General features: G+C 46.5%; 2 pseudogenes; both read left to right on the top strand.

The window, feature by feature from the left end:
• LOC129540321 (cytochrome P450 4A11-like) overlaps nucleotides 1–19,767 on the top strand; it is a 29,626-nt pseudogene extending 9,859 nt beyond the window's left edge.
• Nucleotides 19,768–21,523: 1,756 nt separating this feature from the next.
• LOC129540320 (nascent polypeptide-associated complex subunit alpha pseudogene) lies at nucleotides 21,524–22,190 on the top strand (annotated as a pseudogene).
• Nucleotides 22,191–23,857: the final 1,667 nt, after the last annotated feature.

Below are 23,857 nucleotides of genomic sequence, written 5' to 3'. Positions count from 1 at the left end.
GGGGACCCTAACAAATCTTTGACTAAATATTCACATAAATGTGATACCTTTTCAAGTTGCCCAAATTCTTTACATGTACACTGGATTTTATACCACACTCCCCAATTCTAGAGTGTCTAATGTTGGCAAAAAGCATAACGTGGAGGACAATCAAGTAATTGTGAGAGAAAAATCCATTTTGTATTTAACACAAGCATTTGAAAAGTTCCTTGCATGTAAATATAAAGCACACTTTAAAGGATGATTAAGGAGGATGACACATCCAGAATGACTATGGTGAAAATTGTAAGATCATCCCCTGAAACAGTAACATTCATAACTGCAGCTTCTTAGTAAGAACTTTTTTTTCTGAATCTACAATTCTGTGAAATTTTCAATTGGTGAATCAACCTTCACAGAACAGGTTTGAAGCCAATTGTCTTCCTGAATTGGTTCTAGGATTTGATTTGCACTAGGGTCCAGTCCTTCCTTGTAGACATGGCTGCATGTCATGCAGCTACCACTAGAGGACAGGAGGGACTTGGCAGCTTGATTCCTAGGTCAGAATTTATATCATACTATCATTCCATTTAGGTTGTTTTCAGTTCAGTTCAGTCGCTCAATCATGTCCGACTCTTTGGGACCCCATGAACTGCAGCACACCAGGCCTCCCTGTCCATCACCAACTCCCAGAGCTTACCCAAATTTATGTCCATGTCCATGAGTCAGTGATACCATCTAACCATCTCATCTTCTGTTGTCCCCTTCTCCTCCTACCCTCAATCCCTCCCAGCATCAGAGTCTTTTCCAATGAGTCAACTCTTCACATCAGGTGGCCAAAATATTGGAGTTTAAGCTTCAACATCAGTCCTTCCAATGGACACCCAGGACTGATTTCCTTTAAATTTTGTTTAAATATGAAAGTATGTATTAAGCATGTCTCCATGTGCCAAGACCTGTGCTAGGAGATGGGAACACAGGGATGATAACACTGTCCTCCCTCAGAACTCACTGTCAACAAATCAACATGTCTACTCAAGACAGACATCATTCACACATCCACTCTTTCACTCACTCATTCATTGAGCAGACTGTGGGAGGTTCAAAGATCTTGGCACTGTGCTAGGCACTGGATGTGATATGTCCTTGAGTTAACACTAATGGTGCCTTGAGGTGCCTTGAGGAGGGGAAAGGTGCAGCCAGCAGAGGTGGTGAAGGTGGTGGTCACTGGATTGAGCCTTGAGCATGTGGTCTGCAGAGGTGGGGGAAGGGACGACAAGAGAAGCTGAGTTGAGGAAGAGGAGCTGTGATAGCTTACAGTAAACTATATTGGATTCATGATATCTGAGGGAGAGAATTTCGTTTTGGGACCAGAGAGGTGGCTTCAGTCACTCAGAGCTTTGTGTGGTAAAAGTTTTATTACAGTCAAAAGGGGCAGAGAAAGCTTCTGACATAGACATCAGAAGGAGGCAGAGAGTGGTGCTAGTCTTAATAAGGGAAATCCCTTGTATTCCTCTACACTAACTATGAGAAAACAGAAAGAAATTAAGGCAACAATTCCATTCACCATTGCAACAAAAGAATAAAATACTTAGGAATATATCTACCTAAAGAAGCAAAAGACCTATATATAGAAAACTATCAAACACTGATGAAAGAAATCAAAGAGGACACAAATCGATGGAGAAATATACCATGTTCATGGATTGGAAGAATCAATATAGTGAAAATGAGTATACTACCCAAAGCAATCTATAGATTCAATGCAATCCCTATCAAGCTACCAACGGTATTTTTCAGAGAACTAGAACAGATAATTTCACAATTTGTATGGAAATACAAAAAACCTGTAATAGCCAAAGCAATATTGAGAAAGAAGAACGGAACAGGAGGAGTCAACCTGCCTGACTTCAGGCTCTACTACAAGGCTACAGTAATCAAGATAGTATGCTACTGGCACAAAGACAGAAATATAGATCAATGAAACAAAATAGAAAGCCCATAGATAAATACAAGCACCTATCTACTACTGTGGGCAGAAATCCCTTAGAAGAAATGGAGTAGCCATCATGGCCAACAAAAGAGTCCGAAATGCAGTACTCGGATGCAATCTTAAAAACAACAGAATGATTTCTGTTTGTTTCCAAGGAAAACCATTCAATATTTCAGTAATCCAAGTCTATGCCCCAACCAGTAATGCTGAAGAAGCCCAAGTTGAACAGTTCTATGAAGACCTACAAGACCTTTTAGAACTAACACCCAAAAAGATGTCCTTTTCATTATAGGGGTTTGGAATGCAAAAGTAGGAAGTCAAGAAACACCTGGAGTAACAGGCAAATTTGGCCTTGAGCCCAAAATGAAGCAGGGCAAAGGCTAATAGAGTTTTGACAAGAGAAAGCACTGGTCATAGCAAACACCCTCTTCCAACAACACAAGAGAAGACTCTACACATGGACATCACCAGATGGTCAACACCAAAATCAGATTGATTATCTGCAGCCAAAGATGGAGAAGCTGTATACAGTTAGCAAAAACAAGACCAGGAGCTGACTGTGGCTCAGATCATGAACTCCTTATTGCGAAATTCAGGCTTAAATTGATGAAAATAGGGCAAACCACTAGACAATTCAGGTATGACCTAAATCAAATCCCTTATGATTATACAGTGGAAGTGAGAAATAGATTAAAGGGACTAGATCTGATAGATAGAGTGCCTGATGAACTATGGACGGAGGTTCGTGACATTGTACAGGAGACAGGGACCAAGACCAACCCCATGGAAAAGAAATGCAAAAAAGCAAAATGGCTGTCTGAGGAGGCCTTACAAAAAGCTGTGAAAAGAAAAGAAGCGAAAAGCAAAGGAGAAAAGGAAAAATATATGCATCTGAATGTAGAGTTCCAAAGAATAGCTAGGAGAGATAAGAAAGCCTTCCTCAGTGATCAATGCAAAGAAATAGAGGGAAACAACAGAATAGGAAAAACAAGAGATCTTTTAAGAAAATTAGAGATACCAAGGGAACATTTCATGCAAAGATGGGCTCGAAGGACAGAAATAGTATGGACCTAACAGAAGTAGAAGATATTAAGAAGAGGTTGCAAGAATACACAGAAGAACTGTACAAAAAAGATCTTCACAACCAAGATAATCACGATGGCATGATCACTCACCTGGAACCAGACATCTTGGAATGTGAAGTCAGTGGGCCTTAGAAAGCATCACTACTAACAAAGCTAGTGGAAGTGATGGAATTCCAGTTGAGCTATTTCAAATCTTGAAAGATGATGCTGTGAAAGTGCTGCACTCAATATGCCAGCAAATTTGGAAAACTCAGCAGTGGCCACAGGACTGGGAAAGGTCAGTCTACATTCCAATCCCAAAGAAAGGCAATGCCAAAGAATGCTCGAACTACCACACAATTGCACTCATCTCACACGCTAGTAAAATGCTCAAAATTCTCCAAGCCAGGCTTCAGCAGTATGCGAACCATGAACTTCCAGATGTTCAAGCAGGTTTTAGAAAAGGCAGAGGCACCAGAGATCAAATTGCCAACATCCGCTGGATCATGGAGAAAGCAAGAGAGTTCCAGAAAAACATCTATTTCTGTTTCATTGTCTATGCCAAAGCATTTGTGTGGATCACAATAAACTGTGGAACATTCTGAAAGAGATGGGAATACCAGACCACCTGACCTGTCTCTTGAGAAACATGTATGCAGCTCAGGAAGCAACAGTTAGAACTGGTCATGGAACAACAGACTGGTTCCAAATAGGAAAAGGAGTACGTCAAGGTTGTATATTGTCACCCTGCTTATTTAACTTCTATGCAGAATACATCATGAGGAACGCTGGGCTGGAAGAAGCACAAGCTGGAATCAAGATTGCTGGGAGAAATATCAATAACCTCAGATATGCAGATGACACCACCCTTATGGCAGAAAGTGAAGAGAAACTCAAAGGCCTCTTGATGAAAGTGAAAGAGGAGAGTGAAAAGGTTGGCTTGAAGCTCAACATTCAGAAAACGAAGATCATGGCATCTGGCCCCATCACTTCATGGGAAATAGATGGGGAAACAGTGGAAACAGTGTCAGACTTTATTTTTGAGGGCTCCAAAACCACTGCAGATGCTGATTGCAGCCAGAAAATTAAAAGACGCTTACTCCTTGGAAGGAAAGTTATGACCAGCCTACACAGCATATTAAAAAGCAGAGACATTACTTTGCCAACCAAGGTCCGTCTAGTCAAGGCTATGGTTTTTCCCATGGTCATGTATGGATGTGAGAGTTGGACTGTGAAGAAAGCTGATCGCCGAAGAATTGATGCTTTTGAACTGTGGTGCTGGAGAAGACTCTTCAGAGTCCCTTGGACTGCAAGGAGATCCAACCAGTCCATTCTAAAGATCAGTCCTGGCTGTTCATTGGAAGGACTGATACTAAAGCTGAAATTCCAATACTTTGGCCACCTCATGCGACGAGTTGACTCACTGGAAAAGAGTCTGATGCTAGGAGGGATTGGGAGTGGGAGGAGACAGGGATGACAGAGAATGAGATGGCTGGATGGCATCACCGACTCGATGGACATGAGTTTGAGTGAACTCCGGGAGTTAGTGATGGACAAGGAGGCCTGGCATGCTGTGATTCATGGGGTCGCAAAGAGTTGGACACGACTGAGCGACTGATCTGAACTGATGGTCACCTTATCTTTGACAAAGGAGGCAAGAATATACTATGGAGAAAAAACAATCTCTTTAGCAAGTGGTGCTGGAAAAACTGGTCAACCACTTATAAAAGATTTATATACTTTTTCAGAAGAATGTCTCAAGGTTGTAGAGGTCTTATCAGACCCACTCCCACAACATACATCTTTAGATAATAGGATTAGTCAGAAGGTTCCTGTTAAGAAGGAGAAACATGTCCTGGATCAAGATACATTGTTGTTATACAATCAATAGTACAAGTTTAAGGAAAAATATACTCTTGAGCAAGATGTGTTTTGTTTTGTATTCTGTAATCATTACTTCTGGGTTTAAAGAAAGTTAGTCTTAGGCTTAAGGAAAAAAAATGTCTTATGTGACTAAGATGAAGGAATTAAGGGGGAAAAAATGGGTTTGTCCCTTTCTCCTCCTTGAATGCCCTGGTATCCTTATCAAACTACATAAGAAGAAGCTGGACAGGACCTAGATGAGTAAGGAACAATCCAGAGAGAGCTGTGATGCAGCTGTGGCACTGGATGGTATCCTCCTTGTGAAAGGGAACAGAACAGGCCTGGAGCTGCTGTGGCTTCAGTAGAGAAAGGGGACGCAGGGAGGCTGAAAAGGTCAGGTAAGGAGATCAAAGGATGGTTAGGGGGTCACTTCTAGAGTAGAATAGGAAGATTCCAGAACAGATTGACTGAAGGGCTGAGAGGAGACAGGAGACCAGTCCATTCATTAACTGGGAGGCAAATGGTCCAGCAGGTTCAGGGTCACTAATTCGTGTCCCACAAGGAAGTTGTCTGTTGCCATTCTGATTCCTTGCACAACCCTCTGCTGTCCTCTCTGGAAATGGGGACCCCTACTTGCCTGCCATAGAAGGTGAGGGCCTGACTGTGAAGCCCACCCTGTCCCACAGAGTGTCCTGGCCTGGCCTAAAACCAGAAACTGCCTATGAACCAGTGAACAAAGTTCTAATTCACATTTCCTGACTCGCTTGACTTGATTCTGTGCTTAGAGTGCAGATGCTCCCCAACAGGATCTCCTGCTGAGAGCAGAAGTGGGAGTTAGGAGGCAGTCTTTAAAGAGGTGGGCTTTGTCAAAAGACAAGGGGAGACTGTGGACCAAGGCCTGGGTGGCAAGTTCAGTGTGACCTATCGGGAAGGGATCACAGCTTGGTCATGTGGAGGACAGCCCTGAATCCCTGTCTCCAGCAGGGTTCAGAAGCCTCTGCTCACTTCTTTTTCCCATCCTGACCCAGGAACTGCATTTTCCTGGGTTTTCATGAATGAATTGAAGGTGGCTGTGACCCTGACCTTGCTTCAATTTGAACTGTCACCAGATCCCTCAAGAGTCCCAGTGCCCATTCGAAAACTTGTGTTGAAGTCTAAAAATGGGATCCACTTGTGGCTTAGGAAGATCCTCTGATCCGTTTGTGGACAGCACAAGCTCTGAGGGCCCCTGTCTGTCAGCCTGCCTTGCTGTGTCTCTCTCCTGTCCTTGCCTCTTTGCCCACTTCCTGCTTCCATCTGCCCATCTACCAGCCTACCTCATCTCCTGCTTCCTGCCCAGCAAACTTTCTGTCCTTCTCCTCTCACTTTTCTGTAGGCTCCCTATCTGCTTATCTGTCCATCTGTCTCTGAGCCCCTGTATCTCTCATTGTCCACCTGAATCCCAATCATCCGCCCTCCTCCATTCTCTCTACTGTCTCCCTGTGTTTCTCCCCTTCTGCCAGCCTGTCTGTCCCTGTATTCACTTCCTTTTGCTGATAAAATAATGTATTACTCCCTTAGGGAATAGACTCTGACAGTTCTGGAGTGAGAAATCTGAAATTGGTTGCCCTTGAATAACCAAGATGTTGGTGAGACCCCTCTCCAGGGATCTAGGACAGGGTCCCACTCTTTGCCTTTTCTGCATCGAGAGCTGCAATCCTTGCATTCCTTGGCTCCTGGGCCCTCCTCCACATTCAAATCCAGCAGCATCTTCAAATGAACCTCTGCTTCTGTCTTCACATCACCTTCTCTTTCATCATGACTTTGTGATTAGATGAACAGCTCAGATAACACAGGCTTGTTCTCCAGATCTGTGGTTGAGGACAAGGACACCTGGGCAGCCGTTGCTGGACCTGCTAAGTCCTGTGTGACTACCATTGGTCTGGGCCTCCAATCTCTCCCATGTGTGATGAGTCTTCCCAGGTGAGTCTTCACTCATATGGCTTCCCCTCTCTCACCCTCCCTGGATAAAGTTCACAATGTCATATGGAGTGTGTGTGTCTTCTCTGAAAGGAGCTGGGAAGGGAGAGGGAAAGGAGAAGGAAGGTGGGGGAAAACAGTGGGGAGGATGAGGGGAGATAACACCTGCTCTGTGGGGCTGGCAGCCCAGCAGGGAGAGCATGTCAAGCCCCCTTGCAGCCTCACACTCTGGGGTCCCTCATGCCCCACACCCTGCCTGGCATCTGAGGCTCCTGTGACAGCTGAGTCAGGAGAAAATTCTCATCTCCAAAGGCTCAGAGGGAAGACGCTCACACCAGCACCTGTCAGGAAAGGAGCCTCCCTGCTCTTCTGTGGTAGCTTCCTCACCATGTCTGTAGAGGGGCCCAGCCAGCACCCACCCTGTGCTAGCAGGGAAGACTTTACAGACTTGGTCAGGCACATAGATCTCCTTCACCCCAGAAAAGATTTGAGAAGAGCCCAGCCTGGCCATGTCACCAGCCTCCTGGCAGCCCTTCCTCACAGGCAGAACCTCAGGCTCCTCAGAGGCCACAAGTGGTGGGGGCATGTGTGTACTGGAGGGCCTGGGAGGAACCAGCTGGGCACAAGTGTTGGCTGCTGGGAGAGGATGTCAGATCCAAATCCAGGACAGCTGGTGGTACCTCCCACACAGGACAGCACCTTGGAGTCTCTGATCTTTCTCCTCAGCCACCATGGAGGATGGGCTTCTTCAGCCCTGGTATTCCTAGAGACTGGGAAGGGGGTAGTCCTCCTGACATGGGCACTGACCAGAACGAGGCCCCTTGCACTCCTCCTCCAACCTCTCTGCACACAGCCCTGCTCTCTTCTGGCTCTGCACACAGGTCCTCCTCCCTCCCACCCCTGCCCTTCCTAGCCCAGGGCCCTGGTGCCAGAGGTGACTTCCCTGCAGCCCTGGGGCTGCGCTGTTATGGTGCCATGTGCCTCTTGAAGGGGCATCTCCCCAGCCGGTGCCTGAAGCTGGAACCTTCAGACCAGTTCCCCTTTTTCCCAATCTCCCCAGGCCCTAGGCTTCAGGGCTAGTTCATCTGCTGCAAGGATGGGCCAGATGGACACTCTGGGCTAGATGGAGCATAGGGCAGGAGAGTTGACTGGGAGAGTCCTAGACAAGAAGCTTCTCAGGTCCCCTGGAGTCAGGAGGTACAGAAGGGCTTCAGTTGGTCACTCTGAGAGCCCATGACAACGGACTCACTCTCCTTTCTGTTCTTAGAGCTGAATCAAGATGCCGAACCAATAAAGGAGAATCTAGTCACTCAGAGTGTGGGGAGGAAGAGCTGCAGAGCCCTGAGAGGAACCCAGGACAAGGAGGGTATGGATGGGCTGGGAGGGGGTTGAGTGTAAGTGGTTACCCGCCCCTGACCTTTAGTTTGGACAAGCCCCCCAAATGTGGCTCCATAGGTTGTGCGTGAACCACCTATGAGGAGATCAGGCATTCAGGGAGAGTGTTGGGGTCAGAGTTACATAGGGTAGACGAGCCGGTCAAGAGGAATCGTAAGGCTCCTGAGAGAGCTGGCTTACAAGTAGATTTCATGGAAATCTTTGGTGTTTTACTTGGAATTGTAGGCATTGGATTTGATCTTAAAGGACAGAATTATGAAACAGTGATATAAGTCACTAAAGATGAAACTTCCCTCACCCCTTCCTCTTTTGCATATGATCTCCATCTCTTCTCAGTACCCACCTCTCTAACAGCACTCTACCCTTTGAACTCTTACTCACCCTTCAATGCCCCATTTTTTATTTGGTCAGGGGGAGCAGGTCAGTGTTTATTCCTGGACCACAAGAATTATTTTTATTGTACTAGGGTAAGTTTCTACCTTTAATACAGCCTGTGAGCTCAAGAAATATTTGATGAGTGAATGAATGACTGAAGGACCATTCCTGGGAGATATGTAGGAAATAAATTATTATCCCACCTTTCAAAATGGAAGCTGAGGCTCAGAGAGGACAAGTTACTAGCTTCATAAGTAGTAAAATCGCCCTGGGGCTGGGCCTCCTGGATCCAAGGCCAGTCATCCACTGGCACAGCCATCCAGGACACACTCCATAGTAGATGGGACAAGCCCTGGGTAACTATTCAGAGGAGCTGAGGCGGGCAGTTCTGAGATCCAACAGAGAAGGATTTCAATTTCACCAGGGTCTCTCAGAGGCTATTTTCTGCTGACAACATCACTTTTCCTCTCTGACGTTAGTTTTCCTCTCTGAAATGGGGATGATAATACAACAAACCACATCTACTGAAAGTCTGCCGAACTAAACTGTGACTGACTAGGTTCAAGTCAGCTCTACTTGCAGCTGTGTCTCAGCACCAGACAGAGAGCCTGGCACATTGCAGTTTCTCATTAAATATTTGGTGAGAAATATTAGAAGGAAAAGTTGGGGTATGCCTGGCCATTGTCACTGTCAGCTAAGAAAGGTTTTCTCCCACTCTTCCCCAAAGTGTATCCTGCACAATCAACTCTGGAGTCCCAGGTCTGAGCTCTGCCTTCACCTTCACCTTCACCCTCCCCGAGGTGGGCAGGGAAATCCTCCAGACTGGGTGCTCAGGGAAAGTCAACCACAGTCAGGGACAGTCAGCGATCCAGAAGCCACTGCACCATGAGTGTCTCTGCACTGAGCCCCTCCAGAGCCCTGATCGGGGTCACTGGGCTCCTGCAGGTGGTCTCCCTGCTCGGCCTGGTTCTGCTTCTGCTCAAGGCGGCACAGCTCTACCTGCGCAGACAGTGGCTGCTCAAAGCCCTTCACCAGTTCCCATCTCCTCCTTCCCACTGGCTCTGTGGACACGAGCAGGAGGTAGGACGGAGCTGGACCAGGGATTGGGAGGGCTGGGAGGGGAGGGGCTCTAGGGCATTCATGGTCAGTTAATCCATGGGACAAAGGCTTGCTGGGTGACCAGCACATGGCTCCATGAAGTAGCCCAGCTAACCTCTCAGGTCTTGGCTCCTCACCCAGTCCTGGGAGCTCACTCTTCCCAGGCCCTGTGCTGGTAACCTTGGGTCTGTCAGACACTCTTCCTTAAGGAGATCTCAGGCTGTCCTGGCAGCCCTGCCCTTTGAGGACAACAGCTGTTCCTTTCTGAGTCTCCCCACTCTCCAGGCAGAGCACCTTCAGCTGTTCTCACAGGCTTCCAGATGCTTCCCCGCCCCATCCCTCAATCCCACCCTCCCTGCCTGGATCTGAGCTCACCTCAGAGCACAGATATCAGTCTGAGGATCAGCCCTGTGGGCTCACGGTGTGTGGAGACAACAGACAGGAATGTAAGACAGTGTCATGTCACAGGAAAAGAGGCTCACTTGCTGGGTGGGGAGTTGTATCAGCTGTAGAGACAAACCAGCTCAGTTTGTTCAGACTGAGGAGATTATACGGTCTCATGGTGTCAGTGCCTAAACCCTGACACATTTCTGGCACAAAAGAGTGAAGCTCTTGCATTTGAATCAGTTTTAATGAGGTGGATGAAATTGGAGCCAATTATACAGAGTGAAGTAAGCCAGAAAGAAGAACATCAATACTGTATATTAACGCATATATATGGAATTTAGAAAAATGGTAACCTGAACCCTGTATAAGAGACTGCAAAAGAGACATAGGCATTTAGAACAGTCTTTGGGACTCTGTGGGAGAGGGTGAAGGTGGAATGATTGGGGAGAATGGAATTGTAGCATGTATATTATCATAAGTGACCAGTCCAGGTTCGACGCATACATTTTCCTCTGTTCATTTCTTTGCATTTGTGCTTTTTTAATAAAATTCTTTTTTAGAAATAAATAAATAAATAAATAAATAAATAAATAAATAAATAAATGCAATTTGTTCATAAGTCCAACAAAAAAAAAAAAAAAAAAGAGTGAAGCTTCCCAGGATGGGGCCAGGTGAGAAGAACTGAAATTTGAGTTGCCTGCCTGGTGTCATCTCTGGACCATGAGCTCTTGGAACTGAGCCTGTAATCCCCCTCACCCTGAGCACCCAGCACAGAGCCTGCACAGAGGGCTGTCAGTCCCTTGTGTGGAGGGACAGGAAGGCGGGAAAGGAGCAGCTTACAGGCTGGGAGGGGCAGGCAACTCCCCGCCCAGCACTGACAGCACTAGCCTAGGGGTTGCAAAGCTCAGATCAAAGACAGGAGCTGGGTGGAGAGGGGTCACCAAGGGTGTGTGGCTTAAACAGGTGTTAGGAGACAATCAGGGGTTGCAGAGAGCTGAGGCCTCTCTTTCTCTGCAGCACGATTAGAGCAGAGTGGAGCCAGAGACAGGAGCCCGAACCCCATGCGGCCTAGTCCTGTACCTCTCCTCATCTCCGGCACCCTAGGTGAGTCAAGGTCCTCCCCACCCACCTATGCATTCCAGCTTCTGGGACTCTGCTCTCATGGGCCCTCTCCCTGGAATGCTGTTGTCCCTCATGTCCATTTACCAAAGCCCAACCCCAAGCCATCTCCTCCAAGATGGGTCACACAAATGAAGAAGACAGCTCATTTTTTCCCTTGCAAGTCCTTCTCCTAAGTCAGCAATAACCAGATTTAGCTATTTTAGTTTTCAGTATTCTAAAGACTATTTTAGTCTTTGGTCTTCAGTCTTCAATACTATGAGCTCCTTCTGGGAGAGCCCACCTCTGGTTAAACTTTGTAACCCAAAAGCATCTTGGTAAATGATGAGTCAAAGAATGAGCAAGTGGAGGAAAAAGAGCTTTCTAACGTCCAGGTCTGAGTTAGGCCCCCTTCCCCAAAGCTTCCCCATAGGCTCTGTCTTCCCTCCATCACACATTCATGACCCCCCTCCTGTTATGACTGCTTAATTTCTGTCTCCTCCTCTAGCCTGCAGACTCCAAACAGGTTCAGTCAGTTCAGTTTAGTTCAGTCGCTCAGTCGTGTCCGACTCTCCGCGACCCCATGAATCACAGCACGCCAGGCCTCCCTGTCCATCACCAAATCCCGGAGTTCACTCAAACTCACGTCCACAGAGTCGGTGATGCCATCCAGCCATCTCATTCTCTGTGGTCCCCTTCTCCTCCCGCCCCCAACCTTTCCCAGCATCAGAGTCTTTTCCAGTGAGTCAACTCGTTAGCCACATCCTAATTCTGTGCCTTAAATCAGAGTCTGGCACAGAGTAAATGCTCAGTAAACACAGGCTGAGTGAAGGAACATGACCCACAGTAGACAAATTGCCTCAGAGCTCCTGAGTCCTGATGGGAGAAGGATGCAGGCAGAGATGAGATACCAAAGTGCAGAGGGTTGCTCTGAGTTACACAGAAGTCATTGAAGTAAAGATGATGTGACTACATGGAACATGCCTGGGACCAAATGTTGGTGAGAAATCCAGAGGCGACCAAATAAAGCTGAGTCTCCAAAATTGAGGAGAGGCTGTTGCTCTCTGGCAAAGAGGACGGACCACCAGGTAGAGGGAAGAACGTGAGCAAAGACCTGGAAGATGAGCAGGTGAAGCCAGTGCAGGGAGCACTGGCAGCAGCATCTTGGGGGCCGAGCAATGCATCCTGTGGAATCTCCAGCCTGTCAGGGCAAGAATAGAGAGAGTAAAATCAGAAAGGAAAGGGCTTGGTGGTCCACACTCAGGGGTGTACAAAGAAAGATTCCACTACAAGATGGGAAGTGCACACAAGTTTCTGGATATTAGTAAATTAAAATGAGGGCAAAAGTTCACATATCAAAATCTTACTTCAATACCATTTTCATACGTGTACATCCAGAAACTGTCCTGCAACTGTGTATATACTCAATTAGTAAAATAATATTATAGAGATACAATTTAGTACTTAATTTTTTATGTAGCCATATACATTCCAAACATTCTTTCATATTAACAAATGTTTACATACATGCTGGGATAATATTGAAAATATATAACAATCAATATGGCAAAATGAATTTAAATCTTAAGTTTAATTTTGCCATTTCTTCTTCCAGGGAATCATCCCAACCCAGGGACAGAATCCATGTCTCCTGTGTCTCCTACATTGCAGGCAGATTCATTACCTGCTGAACCATCAGGGAAGCCCTTTAAAATATAACCTATTTTATAATCTAAATACAATTATATGACAAAACTGCTGACCACGTGATATGTTCTATCATAAATTGCTCATGCAAATGTTGTAAAAATAACTTCCAAAAGTTTTGTACACCAGGAGTTTTCCTGGTGTAATTTTCTGTAGGTAACTTGTAATGCTGATCCATAGGTCGACCAGACAGTGGGACACAATCCAGTCTGAGGACAAGGATTTCAGGTCAGAAGAAATAGTTCTAAACTCTTAGTTCTGCTGGTGGTTCCAGAGGGATCATCTAGTACCCATCCTGCCCTTCACCCCCACTGCAGCTCTGGCAGTGAAATAAGGGTTTCATTGACTTGTCTTTCCCTTGGTGACAGTTCCAAGAGGAGATCAAGCTGCAACCCCTACTCTTACTGCAAAGGGTAAAGAAATACCTGAGAGCCTGTGCTCACTGGATGTGGGGAACTAACGCCCTGACTAAATGAAAGTGGCCCTGGGAGATCAGGTGAGATGGAAACCCATGTCCAAACAGAAGAAAGTCTCCCCTCTTGGGTACAAGCCGCTGCGTATAAAATTCCACAAGAGACTGGCACTTGAGACAACAAGGTCTGAACTCTTCTTTAATCAGCTATGTGTAAAACCTCCTCAGACAACCACTTTGCCTTCTTGCATTTCTTTTTCTTTGGGATGGCGTTGGTCACTGCCTCCTGTACAATATTACAAACCTCCACCCATAGTTCTTCAGACACTCTGTCAGAGTGTCTAATCCTTTGAATCTATTTGTCACTTTCACTGTATAAGGGATTTGATTTAGGTCATATCTGAATGGCCTAGTGGTTTTCCCTACTTTCTTCAATTTAAGTCTGAATTTGGCAAAAAGGAACTAATGATCTGAGCCACAGTCAGCTCCAGGTCTTGTTTTTCCTGACTGTATAAAGCCTCTTCATCTTCTACTGCAAATATAATCAATCTGATTTAGGTATGGCCATTTAGTGATGTCCATGTGTAGAATTGTCCCTTGTGCTGTTGGAAAAGGCTGTTTGCAATGACCAGCAGGTTCTCTTGACAAAACTCTGTTAACTTTTTCCCTGCTTCATTTTGTACTCTAAGGCCAAACTTGCCTGTTACTCCAGTATCTCTTGACTTCCTACTTTTGCATTCCAGTACCCTATGATGAAAAGGACATCCTTTTTTTGGGGTGGGGGGGGGGGCGTTAATTCTAAAAGGTCTTGTAGGTCTTCACAGAGTCGGTCAACTTCAGCTTCTTTGGCATCAGTGGTTGGGGCATAAACTTGGATTACTGTGGTGTTGAATGGTTTGCCTTGGAACAAGCCAAGATTATTCTCATTTTTGAGACTGTACCCAAGTACTGCATTTTGGACTTGTTTGTTGATTATGAGGGCTACTCCATTTCATCTAAAAGAGTCTTCCCCACACTAGTAGATATAATGGTCATCTTACTTAAATTCGCCTATTCCCATCCATTATAGTTCACTGACTCCTAAGATATCAATGTTCACTTATGCCAGTTCCTGCTTGACTACATCCAACTTACCTTGATTCATGGACCTAACATTTCAGGTTCCTATGCAGTTTTGTTCTTCACAGCATTGTACTTAACTTTCACCACCAGATATATCCACAACCAAGTGTCATTTTCACTTTGGCCCAGCCACTCGATTCTTTCTGAACCTGTGGCCTTCCACTCTTCTCCAGTAACATATTGAACATCTTCCTACCTAGGGGGCTCATCTTCGGGTGTCATATCTTTTTGTGTTATCATACTGTTCATGGGGTTCTTGGAGCAAAAATACTGGAGTGGCTTGCCATTCCCTCCTCCAGTGGACCACATTTTGTCAGAACTGTCTACTATAACTCATCCATCTTGGGTGGCCCTGGATGGCATGGCTCATAGCTTCATTGATTATAAAGGCCCCTTCAACACAAGGCGGTATCCATGAAGGGAAGATACCTGCTATGTACTGCCAAATAAAATTCAAGATTATCAACTTATATGCGAGATCTGAGGACAAGGAAATGCTTACCAAATTCATTTGGACTCTCCAAGGAGTGAGACAGGCACAAGCAGCCTCTGCTGATCCCTTGGCTCCAGTTCCTCATAGCTTTCAGGCAAAGGGGAGAAGTCCACTCTGGGTCCCTTTGTGGTCACCATAAAACTGTCATCTTAAAAAAGTGCACAACATAAAAACTGCGAGTAAAGTTTGTCTGGATCAAAATGAGGATTGCAGCACAGGCAACAGCACCTCAGATAGCTCTGAGAAAGTGCTCCAGAGAAGCATGGCAGGGAGCTACATATATATAGCAGAAGGTTTCTGCAAGTTTCAAGGAGCAGTCATCACCCTGAAGGGCTTTAGTGCTTTTCTAAATATGAATAGACACAACAATTGGGCTCATAAAATAAGCTCCTGAAAATATATAACTATCGGATGATCTGTTCTACCAGTTTTTCCCCAAGTACAGAGTTCCTCATTTCTTCTGTCTACCCTGAACTATTTTCAGGAGATATTGAAGATCAGCAACTGTGGGAGCACATGATTTAACCCCTGTAGAGGAAGATGGCAAGTGCCAATGGCACAGGCCAATTTGCAGTTGACAGTATAAATACATATATGACACCTTTTCTAGTTGTCTAAAATTAAATTTAAAAAAAATTAGACTGTAGTGAGCTGACTGCACAATTTTAGTTTCCCACCAGGGATGGATCTGATAGACAGAGTGCCTGAAGAACTATGGATGGAGGTTTGTAACATTGTTCAGGAGGTGGTGATCAAAACCATCCCCAAGAAAAAGAAAGGCAAAAAGGCAAAATGATTGTCTAAGGAGGCCTTACAAATAGCTGAGAAAAGAAGAGAAGTGAAAGGCAAAGGAGAAAAGGAAAGATATATCCATCTGAATGCAGAGTTCCAAAGAATAGCAAGGAGAGATAAGAAAGCCTTTTTAAGTGATCAGTGCAAAGAAATAGAGGAAAACAATAAAATGGGAAAGACTAGAGATCTCTTCAAGAAAATTAGAGATACCAGGGGAATATTTCATGCAAAAATGGGCACAATAAAGGACAGAAACAGTGTGGATATAACAGAAGCAGAAGATATTAAGAAGAGGTGGGAAGAATACACAGAAGAATTAAACAAAAGAGATCTTCATGACCCAGATAACCATAACGGTATGATCACTCACCTAGAGCCACACATCCTGGAGTACGAAGTCAAGTGGGCCTTAGGAAGCATCACTACGAACAAAGTTAGTGGAGATGATGGAATTCCAACTGAGCTATTTCAAGTCCTGAAAGATGATGCTGTTAAAGTGCTATACTCAGTATGCTAGCAAATTTGGAAAACTCAGCAGTAGCCACAGGACTGGAAAAGTCAGTTTTCATTCCAATCCCGAAGAAATGCATGGCAAAGAATGTTCAAACTACATTTCACTTGCTAGCAAAGTAATGCTCAAAATTCTCCAAGCAAGGCTTCAATAGTATGTGAAATGAGAACATCCAGATGTTCAGGTTGGATATAGAAAAGGCAGAGGAACCAGAGATCAAATTGCCAACATCCATTGGATCATAGAAAAAGCAAGAGAATGCCAGAAAAACATCTACTTCTGCTTCATTGACTACACTAAAGCCTTTGACTGTGTGAATCACAACAAACTGTGGAAAATTCTTCAAGAGATGGGAATACCAGATCACCTTACCTACCTCCTGAGAAACCTGTGTGCAGGTCAAGAAGCAACAGTTAGAACCAGACAAGGAACAACTGACTGGTTCCAAACTGGGAAAGGAGTACGTCAAGGCTGTATATTGTTACCCTGCTTATTTAACTTATATGCAGAGTACATCATGTGAAATGCCAGGCTGGATGAAGCACAACCTGGAATTAAGATTGCCAAGAGAAATATCAATAAATTCAGATACACAGATGACACCACCCGTATGTTAGAAAGCAAAGAGGAACTAAAAAGCCTCTTGATGAAAGTGAAAGAGGAGAGTGAAAAAGCTGGCTTAAAACTCAGTATTCAAAAAACAAGGATCATGGCATCCGGTCCCATCACTTCATGGCAAACAGAAGGGGCAACAATGGAAACAGTGACAGACTTTATTTTGGGGAGCTCCAAAACCACTGCTGGAGAAGGAAATGGCAACCCACTCCAGTATTCTTGCCTGGAGAATCCCAGAGACAGAGGAGCCTGGTGGGCTGCCATCTATGGGGTCACAGAGAGTCGGACACAACTGAAGCAACTTAGCAGCAGCAGCAGCAAAATCACTGCAGATGGTAACACAAAATTAAAAGATGCCTGCTCCTTGGAAGAAAAGCTATGACCAACCTAGACAGCATACTAAAAAGCAGAGACATTACTTTGCCAACAAAGATCTGTCTAGTCAAAGCTATGGTTTTTCCAGTAGTCATGTATAGATGTGAGAGCTGGACCATAAACAAGGCTGAGCGTCAAAGAATTGATGCTTTTGAACTGTGCTGTTCAAGAGTCCCTTGGACTGGAATGAGATCAAACCAGTCAATCCTAAAGGAAATCAGTCCTGAATATTCACTGGAAGGACTGATGCTGAAGCTGAGGCTCCGATCCTTTGGCAACCTGATGTGAAGAACTAACTCATTGGAAAAGACCCTGATGCTGGGAAATATTGAAGGCAGAAGGAGAAGGGAATGACAGAGGATGAGATGGTTGCATGGCATCACTGACTCAATGGACATGAGTTTGAGCAAGCTCCAGGAGATGGTGAAGGACAGGGAGGCCTGGATTGCTGCAGTCCATGGGGTCGCAAAGAGTGGGACACAGCTGAGTGACTGAACAACAACAGCAACAGTTTGAACCTGTGCCCCTTGCACTGGGAGCACAGACTCAACCACTGAGCCACCTGGGAAATCCCATGTCATAATCCCAGGATCTAGAGTCTAGTCTTGGCAGAAAAAGAATAAAATGGAGGGATACCAAGAGCTTTAGAGAGACTATTTTGCATTTGACACATGTATTTGAAAAGTTAATGGCATGTAAAATATAAAGCACACTTTAAATAACTGTTGTGCAGAGTGATACACTTCAAAATGAGGGCCGTGAAAATCCTCAAGGGCTACAGATACTCCCTTGAAACAGCCACTTCCATAACTTTGTAACTACTTAGGAAAACAAGCTTTTTCTGAGTCTATAATTCTGTGAAATTTTCTGTTGGTGAATCAAACTTCACAGAACAGAATTTGCTTTAGGATTTGGTTTCCGCAAGGTTGTGTTCTTACTTGTAGACACTGGCTGCAAATCAGGCAGCTGCCACTCAAGGACAGGGGATATTACACAACTCAGTTCCTAGGGCACAATTTTTTTTTCCAACTCATTTTGTTCAAATATAAAGCAATTTATTAAGCCTGTCTCTGTGTGCCAAGTCTTTTCTTAGGAGATGGGGACAAAAAGAGATGAAAGGCATTTTCCCTGCTTTGAAGAGTTCACAATCAAGAGAGAAATACTGCTATCAAGACAGATAGGCAGCATTTTCATATTGTAGAGGTTCTGCCTTATAAGATAGAAATCATACATTCATGAATTCTTTACTCTTTCATTCACTAAGCAGATTGTAGAAGGTTCCATGTTTCTGGCACTGTCCTGGACACTGCATGGTGATGTGGCCTTGAGTTAACACTAATGGTGTTTGGGGTCCAGGAAGGATGAGGTGTAGCCAACAAAGGGGATGGGAGCAGGTGGTCACTGGCTTGGGCTCTGTGCATATATGGCCGGCAGAGGTCGGGGGAGGGGACCATAAGAGCAGTTGAGTCAGGAAGAGGAGCTGGACAGACCCCAGGTGAACGAGGAACAATCCAGACAAGGCTGTCTTGCAGCTGAGACACTGGGCTGTGTCCTCCCTGTGATGGAGGCTTCAATACGGCTTCAGCAGAAGGCAATGAGGCAAGGAGACAGAAAAGGACAGATGAGGAGACCAAGGGATGGTTAGGGGGTCATTTCTAGAATAGACTAGGAAGACTCCAGAGGCAGATTGATGGAGGAGGCCAGACCATTAATTGGGAGGCAAATGGTCCAGCAGGTTCAAGGTCACTAACCCGTGTCCTCTCCAGAAAGCCTCCCTGTTGCCATTCTGATTCCTTACACAGCCCACTCTTGTTCTCTCAGGGGACGGGGAGCCCTGTTTGTCTGCCATAGATGGTGACAACCTGGAACTGTGGCACTCCTTACGCTCTACACTGCCCTGCCTGGCCTGAAACCAGAAAGTGCCTGTGGGCCAGTGAACACAGTTCTAATTCACATTTCCTGATTCACTTGACTTGACTCTGACTTAGTGTGCTGATCCTCCCCAACAGGATTCCCTGCTGCTGAGACCAGAAGGAGGAGTTAGGAGTCCTTAGAGACATAGGTTTTGTCAAAGGTCACAGGGAGAGTGTGGACCAAGACTTGGGTGGCGAGTTCAGTAAGAAAGGGATCAGGCTGGGCCACATGGAGGACAACTCTGACTGCCCTGTTCCTGGTCAATGGCCAATGTCTACCTAGCTCAGGGTTTGAGACCACTTTTCATTTCATTTACCCTGCTGGCCCAGGAACTGTATTGGAAAGCAGTTTGCCATAACTGAGTTGAAGGTGGCCATGGCCCTGACCTTGCTTCGCTTTGAGCTGTCACCAGATCCCCCCAGGGCCCATGTTCATTCAAAGACTTGTGTTGAAGTCTAAAAATGGGATCCACTTGCAGCTCAGGAAGCTCTCTGATCCAGGTAGGGACAAGGACAAACTCTGAGGACCCCTGCCTGCCATCCTGTCTTGCTGTCACTCTCTCCTGTCCTTGCCCCTTTGCCCACTTCCTGCTTCTGTCTGCCCCCTGCCCGCGTGCCTCATCTCCTGCCTCCTGCCCAGCAGACTTTCTGCTCTTCTCCTCTCACCTTTCTCCAGGCTCCCGATCCGCTTGTGTCTCCACCTGTCTCTGATCCCCTGCATCTCTCTCTGTCCACCCGAATCCTGATCACCCGACACCCTCTGGTCTGTCTGTTCTCCTGTGTTTCTCCCCTCTGCCTACCTGTCTGACCCTGAACTCACTTCCATCTTGATGCTAAAATGAATTGTCTCTGTCTTAGGGACTTAGAACAGCACAAAGTTATCCTCTGATGGCTCTGGAGTGAGAAGTCAGCTTCCCTGGACACAACCAAGATGCTGACAGGCCCCTCATCCAGGGACCTGGGACAGGATCCTGCTTTTTGCCATTTTTGCATCTAGAGCTTCAGTCCTTGCATTCCTTGACTCCTGGGCCCTCCTGCCTGTATGAATCCAGCAACATCTTCAAACATCCCTCTGCTTCTGTCTTCACATCGCTTTCTCTTTCATCAGGATCTTTGTGACTAGATGAACAACTCAGATAAGACAGGCTTGTTCTCCTGATCTGGGGATGAGGACGAGGACACCTGGGCAGCCATTGCTGGACCTGCTAAGTCCTGTGTGACCACCATCAGCCTGTCCCCCACTCTCTCCCGTGTGTGATGGGTCTTCCTGTGTGTTAGTCACGTGGCTTCCCCTCTCTTGCCCTCCCTGGATATAGACTGTGTGTGTCTTCTCTGAAAGGAGCTGGATGAAACAGAAGAGAGGGGAGGAGAGTGGAGACAGTGGAAGATGACATCTGCTCTGTGGGGCTGGGACCCCAGCAGGGAAGCATGTCTGGCCCCCCTGGAGCCTCACACTCTGGGGTCCCTCATGCCCCACACCCTGCCCAGCAGCTGAGGCCCCTGTGACAGCTGAGTCAGGAGAAAGGGCTTGTCTCCAAAGGCTCAGAGGGAAGATGCTTACACCAGCACCTGTCGGGCAAGAAGCCTCCCTGTTGTTCCATGGTGGCTTTCTCACCACATCTATAGAGGGGCCCAGCCAGAGCCCACACTGTGCTGAGCAGGGAAGATGTTACAGACTTGGCCAGGCACCAGGGTCTCCTTCACTCCAGAAGAGATTTGAGCAGAGCCCAGCCTGGCCAGGTCACCAGTCCCCCTTCCTCACAGGCAGGGCCTCAGATTCCTCTGAGGACAAGAGTGGGTGGCTAAATTGGAAGGCCTGGGAGGAACCATCTGGGCACAAGGCTTGGCTGTTGGGAGCAGAAGTCAGACCCAAATCCAGGACAGCTGGTGGCACTTTCCCCCACAGGACAGCACCTTGGAGTCCCTGGCATGCAGCCTGGCCACTCTGAGTGAGGACAGGCTTCTTCAACCCTGCCATTCCCGGAGACCATGTTGGGGCCTGTCCTCCTGACTCTGGGCAGTGACCAGAACCAGGCCCTTTGCACTCCTCCTCCAACCTCTCTGCCCCCAGTCCTGCTCTCTTCTGGTTCTGCACACAGGTTCCCTTCCTTCCCAGCCCTGCCCTTCCTAGCCTAGGGCCCCAGTGCCACAGGAGACCTCCAGCAGCCCTGGGCTGTGCTGTGATGTTGCCATGTGCCTCCTGATGGGACCTCTCCCCAGCCAGTGCCTGCTGCCGGGACCTTCAGACCAGTAATCCTCTCCCCATCTCCAGGTTCCTAGGTCACCAAGCTAGTTCATTCTGCTTCTAGAAGTGACCAGGGTAAGGCTTTCTTCTGTAACAGGGGTTTGTCACACTCTCACTTGCTCTTTCTATGGCCATCTTGGTTCTGCACTCCCCATACAAAACACCCAGTGAAGCCACAGAAAATACCCCTGCCCTAAAGCAGGAGTTGCCACAGTCCCAGGCTGAGACAAGGTCTGAAACAGAAAACAGAACTGGAGGAACAGGATTCTACACAAGCAACCACACAATCCCAGCTGGCAGCAGCAGCTGAAACTGATGGAGAACCCGGTCAGGAAAGCAAAACAGAGCTGGAGTGAAAAGAAGGCACGGAAGGCTATGTCCAAACTAGGTCTTCACCAGGTTACAGGGGTTACTAGAGTGACTATCCAGACATCTAAGAATATCCTTTTCGTCATCAAGAAACCAGATGTGTACAAGAGCCCAGCTTCAAATATCTAGATAGTTTTGAGGGAAGCCAAGATCAAGGACTTATCTCAGCAAGCACAATTAGCAGCTGCTGAGAAATTCAACGTTCAAAGTGAAGCTGTTTCCAAAATTCAGGAAAACACACAGATTCCAACTATACAAGAAGAGGGTGAAGAGGAAGAGGTTGATGAAACAGGCGTGGAAGTTAAGGACATAGAATTGGTCATATCACAAGCAAATGTGTCAAGAACAAAGGCAGTCCGAGCCCTGAAGAACAACAGTAATGATTCTGTAAGTGCTATTATGGCATTAACAGTAACTATCTGATAAAGGACTTTTTTTGGTGCTTCCAAAGAGTGACTGCAGCTGACTTTGAAGTTTGTACTGTTTCTAACATTAATAAAGTTAAAGCTTTTGGATGAAATAAATAAATAAATAAAGTGGCCAGGTAGACACTCTGTGTTTGACCAGGAATGGAGCAGTAGAGTTAGCTGGGTGTGTCCTAGACAGGAAGTTTGACGGGTCCCCTGGAGTGAAGTGGCACAGAAAGGTTCAGTCTGGTCACTCTCAGAGCATGGGGCGATGGGAACTTTTTCTTCTATGTGGCCAGCCATGAACATGAGTTGTAATCACAGGATTTTACAGGAGCTGAAGAGAATGACTAAGAAGAGACCCGGCTTGTTCCAGGCAGTAGGAAAGACCCCAGTTGCATCCATACTTCTACGTACATCTGCCAGGAGTATGGATACAACTGGGGTTGTACATAGACAGACATCCCTGTGCAACCTCAAGCTATATGTGTCCCTTACACACTCTACACTCTGCTCACACACATGCACACAAACCCTGGATCCTATGAGGCAGCAGGATCTCTTTGGAGAGCTGGTAGGATTAAGTGGAATTCAGCTTTGGTGCCCACTGGTCCGCCAGTTCCCCTCCCACAGGGACCTTCCCCATTCCTTCTGACTCCAGAGCTCTCACAGGCATGTGCCCTCAGAGAGAGATGCAATTCTACCCTTGGAGTCTTAGTCAAAAGAGGGCAGAGTCAGGTTCCTTCCCTTAGTGTTTAAGTGGGATAACAGCTTCTTCCAATGCTGCCTCACTGGCCTCCTGACAATCCAGGGATCAGAGGAGTAGATGCATCTTAGACTTGAGTTCCACCCATGGGTCAGAGATGGATAGTACACTGAGCTCTGATCCCTGGGGTTGCCTAGTGAAACCATTTCTTCACTCGTGCAGAGAAAGTTCTGTCCAGGGACAGGACAGAGGGGAAAGTGGGTGGCATGGGAGACACTCTGGTGAGGCCTCAGCATCCCAGCCTCAGGTGAGCAAGGAGATCTGAGTCTTGACAAGGCTTTGTAGGAGTTAGCTTGAGACCCATGGCCCAACTCCCAAGGCTGTGACCTTCTTCTCAAAGGGCACACATCAGCATCAGGAAGGATGTGTCTCCAGATGGTCTATCCCCAGGACAATATGAAGGCATCCCCAAGTCCCAGGACCAGAATTCCCCCTCTCTTGCCTCTCCCCTATAGCCCAGTTCCCTTCCTTCCATACCTGTCCAGTTCCTGGATTGAAGCCCACTAATGGCTTTAGACTTGAACTCTAGAGGTGTATATGCCCCCAGCCATCAGGCAGGGACTACTTTGGGAAGAACACTAATTCCCCATGTGGCCCCAGCCTGAGTCCTTCTCCAAAAGTCCCTCTTTGCACCCTCATACCTCACCCTGCCTTAAGGCCTGATTCAAGCACCATCTCTTCCAAGAAGCCAAACTTTAATGTCACTCTGCCAGCTTCCCCAGCCAAAATTCACATGCCCAGGGCACCAGGTAACAGTGATACAGATGCCAACGATGGCAGGAGTGCCCCAGAGACCCATCTCAGGAGGGGCAGAATTCACACCCATGAAACCATAGTCCATATTCCTCAACCTCAACAGTGGTTATCAGGGAGTTTTCTCTAAAAATTCATTCTTATATATTTTTGCTTTAAGCAGTTT

This window comes from Moschus berezovskii, chromosome 4, assembly GCF_049115385.1.
Source record: "Moschus berezovskii isolate FMDL1 chromosome 4, NW_MosBer_1.0, whole genome shotgun sequence".
In the NCBI taxonomy this organism is placed as follows: domain Eukaryota; kingdom Metazoa; phylum Chordata; class Mammalia; order Artiodactyla; family Moschidae; genus Moschus; species Moschus berezovskii.
Note: the sequence above shows the minus strand (reverse complement) of the source record. Positions and strands in the feature narration are given on the sequence as shown.